The 23,984-nt window shown below is 46.1% G+C and overlaps 1 protein-coding gene across 5 annotated transcripts in view; it reads left to right on the top strand.

The window, feature by feature from the left end:
- LOC129381795 (uncharacterized) overlaps positions 1-23,984 on the top strand; it is a 162,613-nt gene that overhangs the window by 1,354 nt on the left and 137,275 nt on the right. The gene's annotated exons all lie outside the window — the stretch shown is intronic.

Raw genomic sequence — 23,984 nt, 5'->3', positions numbered from 1 at the left:
AATTCTGTAACTGACTTTTTCACGTCATCGTCCGACACGAATCTGGTTCCCTTGAGGTGTTTTTTTCAAATGCCCCAAAATGTGGAAGTCCCAAGGTGACAGGTCTGCGCTACATGGCGGATGTTGCTCTTGAACTTTGCCAGTTTATGTTAACCACGTCAACGGCGTGAGGACGGGCATTGTCGCCGAGGAAGATGACCCCATTCCTGAATTTTCCACGTCGTTTGTTCTTGGTTGCGACACTCAGCCGATCCGGCGTTTCAAAATATTGGAAACGAATGATAGTCTCTCCAGATTCAGCAAATTTGAGCAGTAATGGCCCCTGACGATCAAAAAAAGAAAAAAAAATCAACAACACCTTTCCGGCGGAAATGATGGCCTTTCCTTTCTTTGGGGGCGGTGAATGGGAATGTTTCCACTGTATGCTTTGCCGTCGTGTTTCAGGCTCGTAATAGTGGCGCCATGATTCGTTCCCGGTCACAATTGCAGAAAAGAAGTCGTCACCCTCATTCTGACCCCGGATCAGATGAGTCGAAGCAACGTCGAACTTCTCCGTCTTCTGGCGGTGGTTCAAAATGCTGGGCATCTATTGCGCGCAAAAGAGCCGATAACCGAGATGGTATTGAATTATGGTGTGAACCGAACCATGACTGATGTTCCCACACTCTGCAAGTTCATCGATGCTTATCCTCCGTTATTGTCTAATCAGAGCAACAACCTTGGTAACTGTGTTAGGGGCGATTGGACGGTGGCTTTGGCCCACTCTTCGATCGCCTTTGCAACTTTCAGGTCCTTCTTTGAACCGTTCGCTTCACAGTGGCCTTTCAGCCCTTCACAGTGGCCAATGAAATGTAATGTTCCACGTACACGGTAGCCATACAGCGGCTGATTTCTTTTTGGGAAACAACTTCAGTTGTCAAAAGCCTCACGACTCCATGGTGTTCAACTTTTGGAGTGTCCATTATGTCACGCAACCATGTTGAACCCGGTGAGTGAAACCATTAAAAACCTTTATCCTCGCACCTGCGTGTCACTTTTGTAAATGAGAGATGCCCCTGCGCTACAGCTCGCATGCCTCGCACATAAAGAACCGAACTCTTCCTGCGTGGGGTGGTTTAGCTCATTTTCACTTCAATCGTCGTCGTTAAAGCCCCTTAAACTTCGTAAAGTAGTGACACTCTCCTCCTCCGCCTTCACTCCACCTCGTTTCTCCTCTCTTTCACGCTTCCTCCTCGACCATGGCGCCGCCTACACTGCTCGAGCGTAGCAACGGCGCGAACATGCGCTCCTCGCCACTCCGTAGACGCTTCTCGAGTAAAAATGGCGCTGATGCACGGCCCGAGGGCCCACGTGATGCTATTAGGCCAATAGCGACGCGGCGTCGGCCTCGACCATAGCGCGTGAGGAGGAGGCAGCATTCTTCAAAGCGTGGCAGTACTTTACGAAGTTTAAGGGGCTTTAGTCCTCGTACATTGGAAATTAGAAGATACAATGCAATATACAAATGTGAAGATACAGCTTGATAAAGGGCAAAAGAATGTCACTGGAAACAGAGTTCACTTCACGTATACAGAAAACCTCGCAACAAGATATTTAAATGTACGTACAAGTCTCCAATTTTTCTACGTATCGAAGAAAAAGTCGCTGTATATAATGCGTCAAACAAGGGAAGTAAACATGTTCCGAAATCAGAGATACAAAGATCGCAGCACCCCCTCCCTCCACTCCCCTTGATGTATCGCGCGCGACCGGAGACGGCGCGCCTTCCTCCCCGCTTTTCTCTCTTGCGCGCACAAAACTGAGCCACCATCGTCGGCTCACCCATGCCACCGCCCCTCCCCTAGCGTTCACTCGCTCATACAGCCTGCGGCGCGCGGGCACGATGTTATCGCCCTTGGACTTTCTACGGAACATGAGGGCGACGGCCATGGCAGGAATGCGCCTGGAGCGTCCAGATAATTGCTACCGCAATAATATAATAAGAGTATCCGGCAACTCAAGCGTCCCGTGGCCCATTACTTTCCGCAGAAGTAGAAGTAAGAAAATCGAACTTTCACCACGCGACAATTTGCAGCACCGAAAAATTTTTGTTTTGTTTTGTGGGGGCGGTGGCACGGAAATAAAACGCGCCAAGGCAAGCATGTTGGCCACAATCGAATGCCTACTTTGGGCATCTAATGTGGCTACCGAAGGAATATCGAAGAAAACGTGAGACGCTTGGTTCACAGAGAACCATACTGCTCGGTATCCTACACCGGCGCGACAAAATTTTATGGAGTGGTTGCGCTCAAGCGAACGTGTTGCATGCCGACGAGTCCCCGCAGTGATCGCGGTGAGCGACCATTGTTTCTTTTTCTCGTCTGCTAGGCAGAAAGCGTCGAAAACTACCAGGTGAAAATCCACTTGGCCAGAGAAAAACGAATGCGCATGGAAGTGCTCCGCACGGTCGTCGGGGCAACACGAGAAAAGCGCATGCGCTTTAGCTGGCTCTGTCAGCGCGTGGGTAGGGTAACGAGAACAGAAAAAATTGAAGAGGCTCAACTTGTCCGCGCGAATAAAAGTAAAAGCAGGAAAAATAAATAAGAACGTAGTTACCTTGGCTGGCTTTAGTGTCTTCACATGGATGCTTTGGCGTAGGTGAGAAAAAATGTTGGTATTTTCTTATGTAACGTTACGGCACAAATGATCCACCACAGCGCCTCGTCTCATCGGACCTCACTGCGTGCTTTGTCAACTTGTCTGATAGTGTGTTGGTATAGTTTGTCTAATTGTATGGTCCAATGCACAATTTTAAAAATTCAATCCACTTTTGGAGTCAAATGTTTATAACATTAAACCCCCAATATTGCAGAATTTAAAATCTAAATAAAGCATGACTTTGTAAATGTCCATCCACCTCCATATCAAAAGTTTATGAGAACCTTATACCCATAAAGATTCGGAATTGAAATTAATGCGGTCCGCAGATTTCGGGGCCTCCGCGAGGTGCCGTGACGAGCCCACTCGCCATCAAAACGCCCCTGAAATTTTGCTGGGATGGGGCTCCGTGCATTACGTTGCTCCCGGTGCATGGGCGTTGCCGCAAAATGCAGCCCGATTTGGCAATGCTCGCGCCGAAGTGTCTTTACGAGCGTGAAAAGGACATTCTAGACAAAATCCATCATGATTGCCGGCGCCGGGGGTTGTTTTGGTCGGCGGTGAATGACAGCACGGAAAGATTTTAGAGGGGGGAGGGACTGAAGCCCCATAGGCCTCCCCTCCCCCCTGACTACGCCCTTGGCCAGTGCAGGTGCAATTAGTACAAGACGCACGGCCGCACGTGGCCACGATGAAAACTGCCTGTTGCTGTCTTCGGAATAACATATACGTCGCGCTTAAGAGTTGTGACATTTACGATTGCCGGATTCCTGCATTTGGACCCACTCACAGCTCCATATCCCGCATCCTCTGATAATAAAGAAGTCGCAGTTTCGTTTATGATTTAAGTTTCGTTTAAGATTAAGATTAAGAAACGACAAAAAATCAAAGTGTCCATCTCAAGAGAGAGGATAGAATTAGCGGAAATGTCAAAACTGATCAACAAGGCGAAAATAAGGGATATTCGAAACTAGAACGTGAGAAAGACAGAAGAAGCCGTAAAAATGGACGTAGCCTGAAATCGGTGAGAAAGAAACTTGGCATAGGATAAACCAAGGTGTATGCAATGAAATATAAGCAGGGTAATGTCGTTAGCAATCTCGAAGACATAGTAAAAGAAGCGGAAGAATTCTATACTGATCTGTACAGTACCCAGATGAGTCATGATACCTCCATTACAAACAGTAATGAACAAGATAGAGGAACTCCTCCTATAACTAGCGATGAGGTCAGAAGGGCCTTTGCAAGAGATGCAACGAGGAAGAGCGGCAGGAGAAGATGGAATAACAGTCGATTTAATCAAAGATGGAGGAGGCATAATGCTTGAAAAACTGGCGGCTCTTTATACGAAGTGTCTCTCGACTGCACGGGTCCCAGAAAACTGGAAGAATGCAAACATTATACTAATTCACAAAAAGGGAGACGTTAAAGAATTCAAAAATTATAGGCCCGTTAGACTACTCCCAGTATTATATAAAATATTTACTAAAATAATCTCCAATAGAATAAGCGCAACACTGGACTTTAGTCAGTCAAGGGAACAGGCTGGCTTCACGAAGGAATAGTCTACAATGTATCACATCCATGTCATCAATCAGTTTATCGAGAAAGTGGCATAGTACAATAAACATCTCTATGTGGATTTCATATATTAAGAAAAGGCATTTGACTCACTAGAGATGCCTGCAGTCGTAGCGGTATTACGTAATCAAGGAGTACAGAACGCTTGCGTAAATACCTTGGAAAACATCTACAGAGGTTCTACAGCTACCTTAATTCTACACAAGAAAAGCAGGAAGATACCTATAAAGAAAGGGGTCAGACAGTGAGACACAATCTCTCCAATGCTATTCACTGCTATTAGATTCGTCGGACGATCCTACCGCTGTCGACCAGATGTAGGAGTCGTCCGACTATCTCGCCGCTGCCACCATTTGAAGGAGATGAAGGTCGTAGACAGGAACTCGGTGAACAGGATTTATTTACATATTAACAGTTTAAGCAGGATACATTGGCAGACTAGCGCGACTCCCATATGGAGCCCGCAAAACTAACATACAGCAAACAGTTTACGAGCACACAGCTCACTAGTACATTTCTAGTATGACAGAGCACTCAGCTCCCGACAACGATCACGACACGAGCACTCCCTAGCAGCCGGCAAACGCTGCTTATAAGCTCACCGCTTGACGTCATAGTTCGACGTCATCGTTCGGCGGGGACGGAGCAGGAATGGTCGGGAAGGTTCGTCCAAGCATTGCAAACTTGCCGCCGCTCCGCACTATCGTTTACGCCCAAACACACGCAAACACACAGGTGCGAACCCATACACACAAAGGCTCCGGAGTCGACGACCGAGGGCTTCGTAGAACTGTGCTCCGTCTCGGGTGGTGCGGCCAAGTACCACATTCCTGAGCTGACCGCGCACCACGTGGCTGCCGGTCATCCGCAGTTCTCGGTACCGCCCAGCTTTCAGTGCCGACGTCAGAGGGCTTCGTAGAACTGCTTTGTCCCGGGTGGCTCGGCCAAGTACCAATTTCCGGAGTTGATCGCGCGCCACGTGGCTGCCGGCCGTCCGCAGTTCTCGGAAGGCGCCCCGACTGGTGGGCTTGGAACACGTGCAGCGGGCTGAAAGCTGGCACGTTGCCACCCCGTACTGCCATTCTTAACACTGCGTGCTTAGAAGAAGTATTCAAGCTATTAAACTGGGAAGGCTTAGGAGTAAAGATCGACGGCGAACATCTCAGCAACCTTCGGTTTGCCGATGACATTGTTCTATTCAGCAACAGTACAGACGAGTTGCAACAAATAAGTGAGGAGCTTAACAGAGAGAGTGTAAGAGTGGGGTTGAGGATTATTGTGCAAAAGACAAATATAATGATAAATAGCCGGGCAAAGGAACAAGAGTTCAGGATCGCCAGTCGGCCTCTAGAGTATGTGAAGGAGTACGTTTACCTAGGTCAATTATTCACAGGGAACCTTAATTATGAGAAGGAAATTCAGAGAAGAATAAAAATGGGTTGGATCGCATACGGCAGACATTGAGAACTGCTGACTGAAAGCTTACCATTATCATTGAAAAGGAAGGTGTACAATCAGTGCATTTTACCAGTGCTGACATATGGGGCAGAAAGTTGGAGACTGATAAAGAAGCTCGAGAGGAAGTTAAGGACCGCGCAAAGAGCGGTCCTTAACTAGACTAGAATGCTAGACATAACGTTAAGAGACAGAAAGAGAAAGCGGTTTGGATCACAGAGCAAAGGGGCAGAAGCGATATCCTAATTGATATCAAGAGGAAAAAATGGAGCTGGGCAGGTCATGTAATGCGCCAGTTAGATAACCTTTGGACCACTAAGGTTACAGAATGGGTACCAAGAAAAGGAAAACGCAGTCGAGGACGACAAAAGACTAGGTGGAGCGATGAAATTACGAAATTCACGGCTGCTAGTTGGAATCGGTTGGCGCAGGACAGGGGTAATTGGAGATCGCAGGGATAGGCCTTCGTCCGGCAGTGGACATAAAACATGCTGATGATGAAGCTGAGTTTCGCCTGAAAGGCGAAGCATAGATTGCTATTGGAAATTAGTAGATATCTATACGAAGTGAGGGTAGTAGTTTTATCGACGGTATAGACTTGTAAACTTTACTAACCAAAGTAATAAGCGTGGTGTCGAGCGCGCACAAGCAATCATGAACACATCTCACTCGTTTACCCCGGAAACTCGCTGTCAAATATTTGGAGTGAGGACGCGAGGCTGCAGCAGCGAGTGAATTGACCTTTGTGCTGCCTCTCGCTTCGACGCGAACTAAGCGGCGATAACACAGTGCACACGAAGCTAAGAGTCATCGGTCCACCTGGGCTCTGTACTCATTGCAGATCGCTTGATAGATAGCGCCCGCGCGGCCACGGCATTCTCAGGAGCCGCCTGAGTAGAACGCCCTCTTGCTCATTTCGCCCAGGTGCCTTGCGCGCGACAGAAGACGGCTCGCTTCCTCCCCGCTTTCCTCCGTCGCGTGCACGAGCCGCCATCGCCAGGTCACCCTCGCATGCTTTCCGAGCATATACGGCGCAAGGGCGACGATGTTATCGCCCTTGGACAGTATACGAAAAATCAGAGTGACGGCGACGACAGAAATCGGCCTGGAGTGTCCATATAATTGCTATTGCAATAAAAATATAGAAATCTGAAATCTTCGCGAAATTGAGAAAATAGAGAAGAAAGTTTATTAGCTCGCTGGAGGCTGCAAGTGTAGTTTAGCATGCGAACGCATAGCACAGGACACAAATATGTTAAAACTAGCGTCTCTAACTGCCGTTGCTTAGGGCCTATGACGTTTCGCCGGTAAGCACGCGGCCGCGGCATCAAATCTCGGCCAGGGTGGCCGCATTTCTATAGGGGCGAAATGCAAAAAAAAAACATCCCTATACAGTGCATTCGGTGCATGTTAATGAACCCCAGGTGTGAAAATTTATCCTGAGCCCGCCACTACGGCCTGCCTCATCAATTTTTTAACGAGCGTGTTGCTGAGTGACATACTTCAAAGAATAAACGAAGAGCGAATAAAAAGGAATATGCCGAACTTACCTGCTATGTTGCCTACGTCACGGTCTTCCTGCAAAATTTCGAGCTTATCTGCGGAGTTTAGATGGTGTAAGTGTCCTTTTTCGGACAGCCGTTTCTTTCTTTCGCCTATTTTACTTTTTGTTTTAGGTTTGCAGGTCACCAAAGTTTCCTTTCGGTGGTAAAAGAGTCCATTGTTTTTATATTTACTCGCGATCCGGACGTCACAAACACGCTGACTTCCCGTGGCAGCTTTGAAGAGAAGTACGGGATTTACGACTGTAAGTTAACCGCCTTCCTTGACATCACATCGTCTATTTATTCCTACTTTCGTCGAACAATAGCTGCAGAAGTTTCTGTAATTGAGGCTTTAAAATAGGTCAGCTAGCCTTTTCTAAGAAAGCTCTATGTGAAGGAACAATCCAAGTGAAATATACGTAAATTCTAGGTAGGCTTGAAAAGTGGTCATTTGAAACACTAAGTTGCACAAGTGAACTGGTGCTATCGGGAAACAAAACGACTCGGAAACCACGGTGACATCTGACTTCATATTCGCTCAAAGTGCTTCTTAACGTTCCTTCTCCAAATAATGGTTTCATTGATTTAATCGTTATACCTTTCGTTCACTCCTTTCTGCAGAATTTCTCTGCTACTGCTTCCTGTTTATGCTATACAGCTGCTGTAAGATATACAAGCTGACTAAATTGCCTCTCATATGCAGTACGAATTCAGAGTTCTTTTAGAACATGTTTGGGAGCCTCGAAGTGTTGATATTACCTCTTTTTGTAAGTTCAACTTCAGGTTTTTAGTTTTTAGCTGGAAGCAGCGCTGTGCTAGTTCCGCCCATTTCATAGAACGCCATTTCATCGAACATCGTTTCATCGAAAGATGGATAGCACTGTGTGTGTGAAATGTGTCTTTCTGTTGTCCTTGTCGTTCAGCCTGCGCTACAACAAAACAAGATATGCCGTGCCGACAAGACCCTATAGCTATCCTCATCGGTTTCGTCGAATCTCTACTGCGTGTTTAATTAATAACCATAACTCTCCATTATTAACCATTTCTTTCGCATCTGCTACTTGATTCATATAGTATATGCACCCCAGATTAGGAGATGCTATCTGCATCTGCCGAGGGCCCAGTGTTTTGTTTGTTATGGACCACCACGCGGTGATTTGTTGTAGTTGCGGGTCATTTCAACGTTCATATGAGTCCTTCCAATCACTGCTCTCGCGAGTTCATCATCATCATCATCAGCCTGGTTATGCCCACTGCAGGGCAAAGGCCTCTCCCATACTTCTCCAACTACCCCGGTCATGTACTAATTGTGGCCATGTTGTCCCTGCAAACTTCTTAATCTCATCCGCCCACCTAACTTTCTGCCGCCCCTGCTACGCTTTCCTTCTCTTGGAATCCATTCCGTAACTCTTAATGACCATCGGTTATCTTCCCTCCTCATTACGTGTCCTGCCCATGCCCATTTCTTTTTCTTGATTTCAACTAAGATATCATTTACTCCCGTTTGTTCCCTCACCCAATCTGCTCTTTTCTTATCCCTTAATGTTACACCTATTATTCTTCTTTCCATAGCTCGTTGCGTCGTCCTCAATTTAAGTAGAACCCTTTTCGTAAGCCTCCAGGTTTCTGCCCCATACGTGAGTACTGGTAAGAGACGGCTGTTATAAACTTTTCTCTTGAGGGATAATGATCTGAGAATGCCTGCCATACGCACCCTAGCCCATTCTTATTTTTTCTGATTATTTCAGTCTCATGATCCGGATCCGCAGTCACTACCTGTCCTAAGTAGATGTATTCCCTTACCACTTCCAGTGCCTCGCTACCTATTGTAAACTGCTGTTCCCTTCCGAGGCTGTTAAACATTACTTTAGTTTTCTGCAGATTAATTTTTAGACCCACCCTTCGGCTTTGCTTCTGCAGGTCAGTGAGCATGCATTGCACTTGGTCCCCTGAGTTACTAAGCAAGGCAATATCATCAGCGAACCGCAAGTAACTAAAGTATTCTCCATTAACTCTTATCCCCAATTCTTCCCAATGCAGGTCTCTGAATAGCTCCTGTAAACACGCTGTGAATAGCATCGGAGAGATCGTATCTCCTTGCCTGACACCTTTCTTTATTGGGATTTTCTTGCTTTCTTTATGGAGGACTACGGTGGCTGTGGAGCCGCTATAGATATCTTTCAGTATTTTTACATACGGCTCGTCTACACCCTCATTACGCAATGCCTCCATGACTGCTGAGGTTTCGACTGAATCAAACGCTTTCTCGTAATCAATGAAAGCTATATATAAAGGTTGGTTATATTCCGCACATTATTCTATCACCTGATTGATAGTGTGAATATGGTGTATTGTTGAGTAGCCTTTACGGAATCCTGCCTGGTCCTTTGGTTGACGGAAGTCTAAGGTGTTCCTGATTCTATTTGCAATTACCTTAGTAAATACTTTGTAGGCAACGGACAGTAAACTGATCGGTCTATAATTTTTCAAGTCTTTGGCGTCCCCTTTCTTATGGATTAGGATTATGTTAGCGTTTTTCCAAGATTCCGGTACGCTCGAAGTCATGAGGCATTGCGTATACAGGGTGGCCAGTTTCTCTAGAACAATCTGCCCACCATCCTTCAACAAATCTTGTGTTACCTGATCCTCCCCAGCTATCTTCCCCCTTTGCATAGCTCCCAAGGCTTTCCTTACTTCTTCCGGTGTTACCTGTGGGATTTCGAATTCCTCTAGACTATTCTCTCTTCCATTATCGTCGTAGGTGCTACTGGTACTGTATAAATCTCTATAGAACTCCTCAGCCACTTGAACTATCTCATCCATATTAGTAATGATATTGCCGGCTTTGTCTCTTAACGCATACACCTGATTCTTGCCAATTCGTAGTTTCTTCTTCACTGCCTTTAGGCTTGCTCCGTTCCTGAGAGCATGTTCAATTCTATCCATATTATACTTCCTTATGTCAGCTGTCTTACGCTTGTTGATTCACTTCGAAAGTTCCGCCAGTTCTATTCTAGCTGTAGGGTTAGAGGCTTTCATACATTGGCGTTTCTTGTTCAGATCTTTCGTCTCCTGCGATAGCTTACTGGTATCCTGTCTAACGGAGTTACCACCGACTTCTATTGCACACTCCTTAATGATGCCCACAAGATTGTCGTTCATTGCTTCAACACTAAGGTCCTCTTCCTGAGTTAAAGCCGTATACCTGTTCTGTAGCTTGATCTGGAATTCCTCTATTTTCCCTCTTACCGCTAACTCATTGATCGACTTCTTATGTACCAGTTGCTTCCGTTCCCTCCTCAGGTCTAGGCTAATTGGAGTTCTTACCATCCTATGGTCACTGCAGCGCACCTTGCTGAGCACGTCCACATCTTGTATGATGCCAGGGTTAGCGCAGAGTATGAAGTCTATTTCATTTCTAGTCTCGCCGTTCGGGCTCCTCCATGTCCACTTTCGGCTATGTCGCTTGCGGAAGAAGGTATTAATTATCCGCATATTATTCTGTTCCGCAAGCTCTACTAATAACTCTCCCCTGCTATTCCTAGTGACTGTGCCATATTCCCCCACTGCCTTGTCTCCAGCCTGCTTCTTGCCTACCTTGGCATTGAAGTCGCCCATCAGTATGCTGTATTTAGTTCGCGAGTTCAATAACCTAATAGTATCCAATGGTTTCAATCTATGGCGACCGTTCACACTAGAGTAACAACTGACTGTAGTTCTACGTCAGACTTTTTCAACACGAATACTTTAAAAATATTTGTGACACGTACTCTCTCAGACTTTATCAGTGACTGCCTTCCGTTTTTTTTTGTGTGTGTGGACAGCCCAGCATTGAGAGCTACTTACAGTCAGAAAAAACTTGCACCAGCTGCTTAGTGACGCTGCTCTAGATGCGTTCCATAACGCTCTACTATACTTGAGGGATATCATCGAGACTAAAGGTGCTGATGACGGTTACAGAGCATTTCTTGGCATGTTTTAAAGTTTATACTGGGCTCACCTTGATATCAAAGAATACGCTCGTAGAAGAGGAATCCTAAAATTCGGAAAACTTTAGATTACCCCAGACGTACGTGAACAAATAAAAAAGAAAGAGAGATCAGCTGTATCAAAAATATTTAAAAGAACTTCACCGTCGGAATACCGGAAAGAGTTCAAGAAAAACCGTTACAAGCTCACGGAAAGGCTGAGATTAGCACGGATAGAATATCATTCATCACACATGGGTGTTAAAGGCGACCGATCAGACTTCCTTTGGTCAAGTTAAACATATTGTTGCATTCTGGTCAAAAAAACATGCGCATCTCTTAAACGTTCATGTACATGTCAAGGAAATCTCTGGCAAACCTTTGGCTGATGCTTTTAATAGTTTTTTTCACTAACATGATGCCGTGTGGTACCTTGATTGAAGCAAGCGAGCATTTCACTGTACGTAATAATCGTTCCTTATACCTGCCACCTATGATGACCGAAGAGGTCTTAGCAGTTATAAAAAATAAGTAAATAACAACAGTAGCTGAGACAGTGATATAGTTCACATCCACCCGGTCAAGCAAGAAGCTCGTGGTATCGCACTAGTTCTGACACATATATTTAACTCATGCTTAACAGCAGGAGCTTTCCCGACCAAAATGCGGACAGGAAGAGTATCTGTTCTTTACGAACAGGCTGACAGAGAGAGACAGAGAGAGAAAAGCAAAGGAAAAACAGGGAGGTTAAGCAGAGATTATCCCCGGTTGGCTACCTTGTACTGGGGGAGGGGCAAGGGGATGCAATAGGTGAGACAGAAAGAAGGATAAAAAAAGAAAAAAAACCTAAACACACACACACGCACGTACACACGAACTATTTCTTTGGGCACTGTCACGCAGCCCGCAAAGGCGTTCCTAGTCTTACGCAGTGTCCCCAGAGAGTCCTACGTCACACAGTGTACAGTTGCAATTTGTCAGAAAGTCCCGTGTCTTTCAAGTATCGCAGCAGCACCTTCATAGTGGATCGCGCTGAAGGCTGACAGAGATGATTTGGGAAACTACAGACCTGTACCTTTTTTAAACGCTATGTTGGAAGGCCTTGGAAAAATTCTTGTATATTAGATTTTCCTAGATTCTTTGATATTCACTTCCCAATTTGGCTTCCGTAGAAATAAATAAACCGGATTGGCCTTGCTCGAGCAGAAAGATTACATTCTTCAACAGCTTGAATAAAAACAACCATTCGTTCTTGGTGTTTTCATTGTGTTTTCGAAGGCCTTCGATTTAGTGAATCACCATATCCTGATCAAGAAACTCTATTGTTATTGCGCTCGCGGACTTGCTTTTTCATTACTCAAATCCTACTAGTCATGCCGAGAAAAAAAGTACGGATCAATAGCTCCAGCAGTGACTTGAGACCTTTACTTTGTGGTGTACCACAGGGCAGAACAATGGGCTCTCTGTTATCCAAGCTCTATATTAATGACTTGGAAAACATTAATACAAGCGCTAAGCGTATCGTGTATGCTGATGATTGTAGTCTATGTTTTTGAGGTTATGACACAAACGAACTTATTTGATGTTTCAACAGCACTATGAACGAGTAAAGAAAAATGGCCCGTTACCAAAGGAATGCGGATGAAATATAATAAAAAGAAGCTGCAGTATCATTAAACCAAAAAATAAATTTTCACCACACGGTAACATTATAATGAACTCCCGCAATATTGAAATTGTCGAAAGGTTTGTATACGCTGGCATTGGTTCTTCATTGAATACGCGTGGGGATAAGCACATCAGATATTAAAAAAAAACATGGCCGATGATAACTTCTAATGTGAAATTCAAGCGCAGCTCTAGGTATGCGTGGTTTCGTTTGGTGATATATTCGCGGGCGCGGACAATGTCTCGTGCCGCACGTTGTCAACGGAGCGAAGTGTGGCGCGACTGCCTTGCTAATCGGGAGGTCGCGCGCGTGTGACGCGTGAGCACAATTCACAGCAGCCGGCGCAGACATAATTTCGCTAGTGCAGCGCTTTGTTTTCACATATATGTTATCGTTGGACGCGCTCGCAGCATACCACCGGTGAAAAGACGCTACTCTGGCGCCATCTCGTAGCCGTCCTCGCCGCCGAGCGGCAATGCTGTTCTCACGATTTCGCAATGCCCACCTCCTCCACTTTCCGCCCCAAGCTTTCAGTGTAGCCTCCTCCTCCGCTTTCCTCCTCGCGCTCTCTTCGCGTTTCATGCCTCGCTCCGCTCCGCGTTCGCTCTTTCAACGTTCGCTCAGCCCGTTCGTTCGGTCACGCCGACAACGTTCACGCTCAACGCAGGAACGGGCGCTTAAGAGCTGCGCTCTAAAAAAAAAAAAAAAAAGACTAGCTCATGTAAAGATATAATTGGTCGCCTCCGACCAACACCTCCTATACTTGTCAAGGCCTGCGCCTCACGTGACGTGACGTCAGCTATGTCACGCCGCGCCGGGTGGCTCCCTCCGGCCCTTCTCGAGCGCGACGCGTTGCGACTCATGCGTTGAGTGCGTGATACCGCTCGGTTTCTTGGCTTTTCTTTCGTTCTAAAAGCAATTCAGACTCCCTTTTGTGTTCCGCGCTAGCATTAGATAAATAGCAATTAACAATTGCACAGGGGGAGCCTGAGTGGGGCCGGGATATTCAGTTGCGAAAGCTGTCGAGCCTATTCGCAGTATTAAGACGACGTGCGCTACTTGCTCGGTCGTTCGCCAAGGTTTTTCAACAAGGCCCATGTTAAATAACAGAATAATCAGCCCATTCGTTAAAATACACTTAAATGACAACCGCATTGCGCAACGTTTATTCTGAGTATTCACAATGCTGTAGTCACAATAACATCAACACAATACAACATGTGCATTTAAAAGGGCACAGTTTACAAATTAAGCGCCAGAGAATGAGTGCCCCAAAATGTAATGCTGCCCTATATCAGACGCAATTCAAATTGCTGCATGAAGTCATACATACAAGGCCGCCCAGATAGGGAGCAGGGATCTGCACATATCAAAAACATTCACGTGTCATAACAGAAATTAGATACAAAGCGATTCTTTAATGCATGATGTGCAGTTATCAGTTCGTCAAAGCGCATTCAAATGCGCTCAATCCTTAAACACTATACCCCAGCATAGTAGGGTTCACAAAGTATGCCTAAATTCCTATAGCAGCAAAAAAAAGTCTATATACAGTTAAATATGACAGGTCTCGAATGTACACAGCAAGCATTGCTTTTAGTTGCCGTCAGCAGTACAGAATACAGATCACACAGGTGTAAGTCAGAAAAAAGCAATAAGTTGACGAAATTCACAATGATTGTTTTACCACCCGAAAATTCATAAAATATGCAATTTAGCTGTGCAAGAGAGTGAAATGCCAATATTTATTTTTCAGTGAAGATACGAGCTTTCCTTTTTTTGCGCTCTCTTCTTTTGCCACACGTGCTAGGTCATTCCTCTGCTTGCAAAGGTTGTTCAAAAGTATGTTAGCCGCACAGTTTGCTAGCAAACTGGCTAACTGCTCATAAGTATGCCCTTTGATGCATGGTATTATTTCATCATACGCTGGCAAAGATTCAACGATGAGTGTCCTGATAAGCTTCCTTTGGTCGGAACCGCTGAGGAACTCTGCACAATTTTTTTTCTCAGCAAGCCTCTTCACAATCACATCTGCATGCATTAGAGTAGTGACAACAAATGGTGAGGGAAATTTCAAACCGCCTCAGTCTAAGTGCCTGATTAATGAATGCATGCCATCATCATCCTCCGTTTCAGTCTGCTCTCTAGCAGTGACCATATTTTCCCTACAACTGTCACATTTTAGTTTTTTCAATGCTGCAAGCGCACAGTATCCACCAACATAGGCAATGACAGGCATGCGGGAGCTTAAACCATTCAGGTCACTCTCGGTAACAGATATCGAGAAAGTGCTCTGCGTGCTGCTCGAGGTGCTGATTTCAATGTTCTGCAAGTCCTCATCAGCGATTGCAGGCAGAGTGTTCTGCAGACGGATTCGTCCCTCACTTTCATATAGCTGCCGCACAGATATATGGCATTGGCTGCCTGCTAGCTGCCTATATTGCCCAAAGCGGCTCTCCAGGCAGTCTGTCTTAATTTTTCCAAGCAAGACATACCTGTGGCCAAGCACCTGCAAGCAGTATTTTGCAAACTCCGAAAGAGAGTACACAGACAGCCTCAATGCAGTGAGTGTTTCTTTCGTAATGACTCCAGCATCATGCTTCAGGAATTCCCAAACATCCAGCCACGTTATCATGGAATTAAGAAAAATAATTCTAGGATCATTTTCAGCTTGTGAGACTGGTTGCTCAAATATGTTGCGGTTGTGGATGCCCCTCAAAGGGGTTTTTACGTTAACAATGCTCCACCATCTAACAATAATCATGATGAAATCTGCTGTGGATTCTGCATGATATAAGGCTGGTGCATTTTTCTTAGCTCTCAGGCCTTCTGCTAAAAATGAATTGAAAACTTGTAACGCCAGCTTCACATTTTGGCCTTCCAAATTGCTTGGATTGATTGCCCTTGAGGTTAATCCATACCCAGTCGTCAAAAGTTCTGTTGCTTCTTGCTTGTACAGCCCTCTTACATCTTTGAATGATGCGCAATGAATGGAATCTGGATGTACGCTGTCTTTCGAAAGGTCAAAATGAGGGTAAAACAAGCACGTGCCTGGATATCTTTATTTATCCAATTATTTCGTATGCTCTTCTGAAGAGCCACTTTTTTATGTGGTTGATGCTGTGCACCTATTGAAGAGCCTCTTCAATAGGTGCGCAGCATCAACCACATAAAAAAGTGGTCGTGAAGGATCTTCTCGATGCGGGTAAACAATTCTTAATTTATGCGGTCGTGAAAACATCATCATGGTCTTTCTGTTAAGCGAATTGTTGTCGGAGACAACTGCCACAACTTTGTAACCTATATCCTCCAAGCGCAGTATGACTTTCTTCAGAATGTTATGAAGTTGGTCAGAATTCAGTGTCTTTACGGGAAGGATATGTGCCACTCCTTTAAACGAACTAACGAGACTCTGTATCATGAATACATGAGCTGATGTTGCAGCTTCACATGAATTGACCGCCGCACCACAAATGCTGCCTCCGTTGTAATCAAGCCGTGGCTTGATGTGTATTTCGTCCAGCATCAGGATCACATGGTATTCATGGGGTTTCAGCTCCTTGAACCTGTGGGCAACATATTGCAGAAATGTACTCTCTGAGGCCTCTGTTTCAGGAGACATGTGAAAGGAGGAGCATACCTTCCTTATAGTGCTTGGATGAGGCAAGGTCAGTTTGCCCGTGCTCCTTAAAAACCTGTAAGCATGAGCTGAAATTGTGTACAAAATGCAAGCATACACCATCAGCTGTGCGCTATACTTTATGCGATTTGAACTGAGCAACAACAGTTGGTCCTTCAAAAATTTTACACTCTCTTTTTTATGGTGTGCTATACTACTTTAAGCTTTCCCAAGACGTTCATTTATGACAGCCAACAAGTGCTCGCAACTTTGGTTTTCATTAGAAAGAATGCACAGGTTTTCCAAAATAAACAGAAGTGAACTAATTTCATTAACACTTTCAGGCACAGCACTGTTCCCAAGCCTCTTCACTGAAGCGCCTTGAAAGAATGCACTAACGTGCAGGTCCTCAAACACAGTCACAGAGGCTTTCAGGAACGGTTCATTTTGGTTTACAATGTTGAGGAACCCCCCATTATGCACCTTTTCCCATATATGACTGTCCAAGGTTCTGGTACTGAAACTGCTTGAAGACATATTTTCATCTCTTGAAATGTTGAAAAACAGTTCTTTTTCTTTTCCTCTGCATATGAAGCAAGGGAATCCTCAAGGGCACGAGAAAGCTGAGAGGCTTCTCCCCGGCTCCTTTTGACATCGGACGCCGCTCTCGATGTCTGTCGTACCTTCGAAAGGTACGAAGGGCAGCCGGGAAATATAGTCGGTAGCGATCCCGGTAGCAAACGGGGCATAGGCAATGACACTTCTATCACCTTTCCCGTTCTCGAGTCGGTGTATGCCGTCGTATTCTCGATGCATTGCGGTTCGAAATGATCAGCGCATACCTACACAGATAAAATTTTGCGTTGCAGAAAAATATTCCCTTGCACACAGAAAAGAAGCGATAGTAACAACAGCGACGCCAGGAATGAGGTAAATCCACAACACTTCGTATCGTTTGCAAACTGTACGAGCATGAATGGCATTCTCCTGCATACAAGAATGCGTGCTAAGGAAAAATAGCAGCATAAATATAATCGATATAAATGTTTTACCTTAGTATATGCAGTTTGTGAGAAATCCTTTCGTGGAATGGCCCGCATCCACTTCTTTCGCGTGTCTTCGTCTTTGGGGAAAGAAAAGACTTGCACTTTTTTCCCAGTGTCGTAATTGCCGGTGCATCCCGGCACACAACACTTGTTCGGCATCGTACGCGACACGACGACTTGAACAAATATCCACAGTAGACGGTACGGCCGAATAACAAGCGCAGCACAAGACACACGAACGGTACCACACACACGAGAAAGACACCACATTTTCAGCGGCAGCAACGAAGCCTAACAGCCAAGCGAAATGACCGCGGAGAGAGCAAGCAGGGTGATGTCGCTGCCGCAGGAGCTGCGCTCTTGACTCAGCCGATTGGTCGTGACGTCACAATTCTGGGAGCAGGCCTTGAGTATATAGGAGGTGTTGCTCCGACACTTGCGTTTTACAAAAATCAAACTGCTAGTCTATAACTCCTTGTTATACTGACACCTTAATTATTGTCGTCTTGTGTGAGGTGCTGCACGCCACTCAAATGTACCACACAATCATGGAGTGCAAAAAAAAAAAAACGAACTAAGAACGTTGGCTTTTATTCATAATTTTCCTTACCCGTCTCCAAAGGCGGATTTGTTTCGCACTGCAGAAAAAATTTGAATATGTAATCTGTATAGATAAGTTAAGCACCACATTGAAAAATGAGGCTAAAAGGTTGGTGCCTCTTTCATGAGAATCGGTAGAACACGAAAGTGAAACGTGTCTTCACAGAAGCTGTTGCAGGTTTGCTTGGCGCGCAGCGTCCTGCTGCCGAGTCGCTTTGGCGAAGGTGCGGCATATTGGTCCGACTCCGCCTTGCGCAGCCAGTTGCGACGCGCTCGGCAATGCGCAGGAAGATTTGGCAGCGTGCGCCGCGAAGGCGTTCTGCTTCACGCTAGCGTGTCTCTCGCCGGACCGAAGCGAGATTCGCCCGTCGATATTGTTGCCCTTCTGCGCCGCTTAGCGCAGCAATTTTCTTAGTTTGTGACATCGCAGGGGAAGCAGTAGGCGGCGTGTAAGCACTGCTGATGCATGTTGAAGCTCCGTAGGTGACGAGGCGTCACAGGCTAATAGGACGCGAAAGACAAACCATGTTGTGCGGAAACTGAGTGGTAACCTCAGCATAAGGCCGCCTGCATCAGGCCCCACCGCGTTGGAGCCTGCGCTGCGTCGAGCCTACCGAAGCGCTCGCTGTGGGCGCTCGTTAGTGTCGCGGTGCTTCGCTCGACGCCAGCACCGTCCCTGTCAAGAGAGACTATGTTTTACGTGTTCGCGCCGACGTCACATCCATTGCAGGAAGTTGATGGTGGACCCCGCATAAAATACTTTCGTGTTAAAATAACAAATAATTCGCGCATAGTAGCTCATTTACAAAATAGAGTTCCATGTTACACTACAGGACACAGGAAAAGCTGGGTCGTACCGGCTGTTCGCTTAGATATAGGTAAACAGGGACATAGGTAAACACTCTGCCTTTTCTTTGAAACATCTACGAGCGTAACGATTTTCACTTCTTCACTTGTAATCATAGAGAACTGCGCATTACATAAATAGAAATAATGAGACTCCTCTGCGCATGTATTTTATTTGTTATTTTAGTAGGCTCTAAGTATACAGTCTCTGCTTGTGTTCATCAATGCTCTTATGATTGTTTGCCGTCGCTCCGTATTTGGTTGCCCTGAGATTGCGACAGAAACGTTGTAAACTGATTTATTTTGCAATTTTTTTTTAATTCGCCATCCCAAAGTGCCTAAAGGGCTGTCATATTGTCAAGATGTCCAGGCAGCATTTTTTTTGTTCACAGACTTCTTTGCCTCTATTTTCATAGTCAGGGGGGAGGGCGGTAGCGACAAAAAATTAAACAAGAAACAACAATAGTTTTGACAAACATTGCCAACTACCAATGCCAAGCCGGCTTTGTCACGTGATCGTTTTTGCTGCACTCGACATCACAAAAAAGACCAGGATACGAAATTTAAGATTTGCGCGTGAGGAAATCTAATTCATTTGCACTAAGGGATACTGAAGGCGTGCTCACGCACATACTTCCCAAACGCGCAATCTCAGCAGCTTCGATTACCTCCCGTGTTATTTGGCTGCCATCTTTGCTCACAGTCTTGCAACTCTGAAAGAATGGCCGACATCCGCAATCTCTGCAATGTATCCCAAGGTGTCCGGCGACTGTTCTTGAAACGTTATAATCATGTTCCTTTAATCTTTCGTTTAAACATCGTCCAGTCTGTCCGATGTACTTTCTGCCGCACTGAAGTGGAATGGAATATACCACTCCCTCAGTGCAGTCAAAGGTACAGTGCAAAGGTTAACCCAGGTGCCACACAGAAACGAGGCTGTGAAACACAACACAGAAAGAAGTTCGTCGACTGCACTGAGGGAGGGGTATATTCCATTCCACTTCAGTGCGGCAGAAAGTACATCGGGCAGACTGGACGATGTTTAAACGAAAGATTAAAGGAACATGATTATAACGTTTCAAGAACAGTCGCCGGACACCTTGGGATACATTGCAGAGATTGCGGATGTCGGCCATTCTTTCAGAGTTGCAAGACTGTGAGCAAAGATGGCAGCCAAATAACACGGGAGATAATCGAAGCTGCTGAGATTGCGCGTTTGGGAAGTATGTGCGTGAGCACGCCTTCAGTATCCCTTAGTGCAAAGGAATTAGATTTCCTCACGCGCAAATCTTAAATTTCGTATCCTGGTCTTTTTTGTGATGTCGAGTGCAGCAAAAACGATCACGTGACAAAGCCCGCTTGGCATTGGTAGTTGGCAATGTTTGTCAAAACTATTTTTGTTTCTTATTTTCATAGACTCCTCTCCCTGGAGCTAACGTTTCGAGAAAAGGATTTAATTGTGTTGGTCATTGGCATAGACAAGTTTCCTGATTTAAACGTTCGCTCCTGGCTGAAGCATCCGTGGTTGACGCAGATGTTAAAAAAGCCCGTTACCAGGTTCTATGGGAAATTTTTCTTATAAGCTGTAAGCTATAGGACACTGTCCTGGGAGCGTTTTATCGCAAGTTTTCAAATTGGTTCAATATTATACCTGATAGGGAAGATTGACATGTAGTGTCCCTATGATGTCAGTAGGCAAGCTAGAAATCAAACTTTATTCCAACATTCGGGATTCTCAGGGAGCCAACTTCACTACCAAAAAAGGCTCTCTGTCAATTTCCGTGTACTAGCGCCCTCAAGGGGCATTCTTTTCCTGCCTTCTTGCATACCGCAGCCGATGGGCCGCGTCACGTTTTTGTCACAAGCCTCCCCCTCCCCCCCTGCCCGCTTTGTCTTCCTGCTTTGCTACACGGCAAACTTGTAGCGGCAGTATTGCGCGTTCTGTATTAAATGACTTACCCAAGTGACAGACCCTAATCTGTGACGTTGCAGGCAGTGCATCTGACGTAGGGGCACTGTGTTTGTGTGACCTTCACTCTCATTGCTCCCTTGATAGTAGAGGCGCGTGGGCTTTTGTTTGAAATTTTAACTGCTTTTGCGTCATGCAGCAATTTGACACTTTGAAAACCTGATTGACACCGCGTCATATACGCGCGCCACTTGCCTGCTTGCAAGGCCCAAACCTGGTGAGGGGGCTCTTTAAAGGCCGAGTGCGAAACTTCACTTTGGCCACACAGATTATACGAGTAGTACACATAGTCCAATCAATCTAGCTAGAGCTGCAGGGCTGGCAAGTGTTTAATTTCCTTATTAACGGCCTCTTCGCAGATGACACGCGCAACCGGCGTACATGACGCGAATCCCACCGCGTACCGCATCATCTCGCAGATCACGCGGAAGCTCTGGTTATCAACGTTCTGGGTTAGGCCTCATGTGTGGCGGGTGAAATGAGCAGTTTCTTTATGAAAACATCTATAGTTTGCGAGCTTCGCGTTACGCATTCACTCGTTTTTTTTTTCAACGTAGAATTACAAGTGGAGGCTGCGATATTTGAAACAAGGCTAATTAAGCGGTCCAAAACTTCATTCTACCCGTAGTTGGCCTGCAATTGAAACTAAGGGCCGTCTTGTGCTCCATCACTGCGTCTCTTATATTGCACCGATTCAAGTTTTCAAATGACAGTGACCGCCTCTTGACATTTCATGTGTCACCTAGAATTTATTTTTAACTTTAGTTAAGGCACGCGACTTCAGCCTGACCTTTGTCAAGTGGCTAGAGCACGTTCCAGGAAACGGCGCTGACTACAACATTTTCGGGGAAATTGGGCAAGGCAGTTTCAATTCAACAGTGTTGGATGAAACGTGTTTCATGAAACGGCCATCTGAAACGGACACGGGCCTCGATGAAACGACCTGCTATGAAACGGCCTTCGCTGAAACTACCTTCGACGAAAGGGCATTCGGCGAAATGTCGCGGACTACGCTGCTGTGCTCCTTCGCACACGGCAATATCATCAAAAACAAGCGCTGGCAGTGCCCCATAGTTGCAGACAGCGTAGCCCTTTATGGTAGTTGCAGTGGGCCACAGAAGTTTCATTGCAAGTGAGCGCGTTATGAGAAGCATCCGCGCGGACGCGCAGCGCAGCCGAAGCCATAGCTGCCGTCGCGCGATGCCGGCAGCTGTGGCTGCAGTGACTCATCCTTGGCCACAGCACAAAACCAACGATTAGAAAGAAAGCGTGGCGAGAAAACGGAAAGACTACGGGCGCTGTCAAGAGAAACTTTGTTCAGGAAAAATTATAATATAGACAGAGGCCCGCACTCTACGCCTGTTCCACACGCTATGTCACAAGCGGTGCGACGCCACAAGACATTCATATGCGTATGCTTTGTATGCCGCGTACCACCTGCGACTCTTCGAAGTGACGTGACGCAAGCACGGGCCGTCTCTATAATGCGACGTTTCCCAACAAAAATTTCCCTAGATAGATTCCTGCTGTTTCCGTTTTCTCGTCATGCTTTCTGGTCGTTTGCTGTTTGCTGCAGTTAAGATTCAATCAGTACAAAATAGCTAATATTACGTAGGTTTTCAGGTTACAGTGAGCAATTTTTAACGGATGTCACTGATTGAGAGTCCAGAGACATCGGTTATTTTACAGGCACACTTGGACATCCCCAACATTCCCAGCAGGTCCACCAACAACGACGCGCTTAGCCTGCGCCCGAGCAAGGCCATACCCAAAGAGCGGCAGGGATGAAAGTGGACTTAAACGGGACACGGGCCAAATGTTTGCGCGGCAGCACCAGATCGATGCGGCAGTGCCCGCAGAACCGAGTCAGTAAATCACTCGGCGTTCATTAGGCGCCTCCCTCTTTCCTTCATCCCTTTGCTCGCTGCTCGGAGGCTGGTCCGAGCAGGAACAAAAAAAGTCGTTCACTAACGCTCATACCGCTCACATATTTTTTCTTCTTTCTCTCCGGTGGCCCCCATCTTGAGGCGACTTTTACGGTGACGGCCCATTTTGAGAGAGGGGATAAAGCCGTTCTTCAGACGACACGACCGCGTAATATATTCAGCAAGCGCCGCCTGCCGCCGTCATCGCCGCTCACGTATGCACTCTTTCGCCTCAGCTGCTTTGCCGCCGCTGTGTCACCGCGAGCGACCGCTTCTGAACTGGTCCCCAACAGCGCTCATGATATCAACCACACGATGAAAAACACACAACAATTATGGCGGTAAAATTTACGTTCCAGACAAGCGCTCAATCCGTGCAGGGCGCACACCATTAGGATGGTCGATGTGAACGGGAAAGGTATTCCGCGTCTTATTCTAATTTTTTTCCCAGTCAAATACTTAGTGACACCACGCATAACGATACACAGCGAAGCGTCTAACATACCGGAGTTATTATTTTGAAGGCCTAATTTGGCGAGTTAATCGGTCCTGTGTTCACAACATGTGTGATCTAAACTAGATGAGTCAGTGTCTGTCGCTATAGGAGTTTTCGGTGTATAGGCGACCGACAGACAGACGAACGAACGAACGAACGAACGAACGAACGAACGAACGAACGAACGAACGAACGAACGAACGAACGAACGAACGAACGAACGAACGAACGAACGAACGAACGAACGAACGAACGAACGAACGAACGAACGAACGAACGAACGAACGAACGAACGAACGAACGAACGAACGAACGAACGAACGAACGAACGAACGAACGAACGAACGAACGAACGAACGAACGAACGAACGAACGAACGAACGAACGAACGAACGAACGAACGAACGAACGAACGAACGAACGAACGAACGAACGAACGAACGAACGAACGAACGAACGAACGAACGAACGAACGAACGAACGAACGAACGAACGAACGAACGAACGAACGAACGAACGAACGAACGAACGAACGAACGAACGAACGAACGAACGAACGAACGAACGAACGAACGAACGAACGAACGAACGAACGAACGAACGAACGAACGAACGAACGAACGAACGAA

This window comes from Dermacentor andersoni, chromosome 1 (genome assembly GCF_023375885.2).
Source record: "Dermacentor andersoni chromosome 1, qqDerAnde1_hic_scaffold, whole genome shotgun sequence".
Taxonomy (NCBI): Eukaryota; Metazoa; Arthropoda; class Arachnida; order Ixodida; family Ixodidae; genus Dermacentor; species Dermacentor andersoni.
Note: the sequence above shows the minus strand (reverse complement) of the source record. Positions and strands in the feature narration are given on the sequence as shown.